Raw genomic sequence first — 2,500 nt, 5'->3', positions numbered from 1 at the left:
TGCTCTTCTTTGGCATGAGACTCAATGCAAGATCATTCGGAGCATATTATGTTATCTATCAAGGGAAAATTGTGTTATTTTTATTTACATTGTGGCTATCAAGGGAACATAAGATTAACTAACATATCTACCATCAAACTACAAAATTGTATCGCCTGAATTCTTTGATTGGCAGCTTTTATGGACGCTTTATTTTATGGCGAGTTTCTTTTTTATTACCTACGCCAACCAAGTTGGAAGGAGGTTATGTTTTCGCCCCCTGTTTGTTTGTGAACAGCATCCTGGCCACAATTTTAATCGAAGGGTAATGAAACTTGCAGGGAAATGATTAACTTTTGGAATGTCAAAGGTAATGGTCATGGTCAAGCAAAATGTTCAATTCACCTAATCAGCCATAAGTTTGGACATTGTTGTCACAGAGACTTGAAACTAGGTTCATATTTGAGTTTATGAAAATCCGCGCCAATTAATACATGTTAAGGTCAAAGGTCAAGGTCAAGGTCGAGGAAAAGGTCGAGAAATAAGCTGCCGCGGCTAAGGTCTGCGCTCTACTTAGTGCCCCTCTAGTTCTACGTTTGTTTTATTTGAACTCTTTTAGTTGCATGTAAATGGCAATACTATTTGCCAGTTTGGGACCTTGCTTCTTAGTATCTCGTATCTGGAACATAGTTGGCTGAAAGGGAGTGTTTTGATCTTTGAAAGGCCTAAAAAATACATTTGCTGTTTTTTTTTCTTTCTTTTATGCAAGACCCAAAAAGGTTCTACAGACTTGAAAGTACTGAGTTTGATTCCAATGTGAGGTAGAATTTTTTTTTTCTATTGAATGGAAGCCAGTGATTTTAGCATGCTGGAAGCGCTGTAAAAGTTGAAGAGGATGTGCACTCAGTTAAATGTTGGTGCAGCCAGGGATTTTAGCATTCTGGAAGACTTGTGTAGTAAGTGCAAGATGTGGCGTGGAAAGTGATTTTAGCCGAACTGTGTCATACAATTATTATTATTATTAATATTATTATTATTATTATTATTATTATTATTATTATTATTATTATTTTTATTTTATTATTACTTGTTAAGCTACAACCGTACTTGGGAAAGTATGATGCTATAAGCCAAGGGGCTCCAACATTGAAAATAGCCTAGTGAGGAAAGGAAACAAGGAACTAAGGAAATTAATTAACAATGACAATATTTGATAATAGTAACAACAATTAAAATAAACATTTAGATAAAATATAAAAACTTTAACGATATAAGAGGAAGAAAAATCAGATAAAATAGTGTGCCCTAGTGTATCCTCAAGCAACAGAACTCTAACCCAAGACAGCAGAAGACTGTACTTGGAACGATAGAATGAACTAAGGGAGTTATCTCAACTCAAGGCAAGTTGCTACCAGGATCGCAAATAATAGAGGATATCCATCCATATCCAAACGCTTTGGAAAGAGAAAGGAACAGCAGGAAGGCCAAACATGGCTTAGATTTAGTCCGAAGGGAAACAGGAGAGAAACCACTTGACCTAATACTTCGGATATCCGTTGAGGGGATCCGCGACCCCGACCCGAAGTGCGGCCTGAAAGGAATCTAAATCTCGGATTTCTCGTTGGTCAGTTAAGATTGTATAGGAAATGACATATGTCGATGGAAATAGTTAATTTTATGAGGTACGTGCAGTTTTGAAATTATTTATTTAATTTTTTTTGCTATAAAGGAAACTTGACATGAGCAAATTATAATGTACCTCAACAGATTTCATTTTTGTCGATGAGGTTATTATTAATTTAATTATCACATTTGAGATTTTGTCGTCTAAAAAAAAAATTCATTTTATTTTTATTCTCCTCCTGTTGTTCTGCAGGAAAGTAGCTAACGTGAGAAGAGTAAATTATTCACCAAAGTCATTTTATTTTAGCCAATTTGAACATCAGTTTAGACTCTTAACACAATTCTCGCTCATTTGGTTACAAAGTCCAAAATATTGTTTTGAAGTCAACTGTTCGGAATAATCTACTTCTTCTATATTCTTTCATATATTTATTTGTTTACTTTTTTCCAACAAGGCTCCAGAGCCTTCATATGCGGCCCCGAGACTATATAATAAGCTCCCACGAAACATTCGAATGATTGAAGACATTAACGCTTTCAAGAGGAAACTGAATACTTTCTTTTCTCAACAGTCACAACAGTGACGATTCAACAGTGAATGAACAATACGCGATATGAAATGTTAAATACTCTGAACGAACAAGGTAAAACGACAGTGAAGGTCCTGCAGAGAGTGGGGTTCCCCTATTTGTATGGGACCGGGAAAGCAGCTATCAAAGTGAGTAAGTAAAGTAAACTATAAAACGAAACTTTACCTGTGCACGCAATTCAGTTGGCTCTCTATCATGTAACGTCAACTGATTCAGAGGAAAGCAAATAAAAGCTGCTGTCTCTGAATTGAGGTTGTATATTTTCTACGATCTGTCACTTGTTTCGTATACATAGAAATAAATTAAAT

This window comes from Palaemon carinicauda, chromosome 3, assembly GCF_036898095.1.
Source record: "Palaemon carinicauda isolate YSFRI2023 chromosome 3, ASM3689809v2, whole genome shotgun sequence".
In the NCBI taxonomy this organism is placed as follows: domain Eukaryota; kingdom Metazoa; phylum Arthropoda; class Malacostraca; order Decapoda; family Palaemonidae; genus Palaemon; species Palaemon carinicauda.
The sequence above is the reverse complement of the archived record's forward strand: the minus strand, read 5'-3'. Positions refer to the sequence as shown.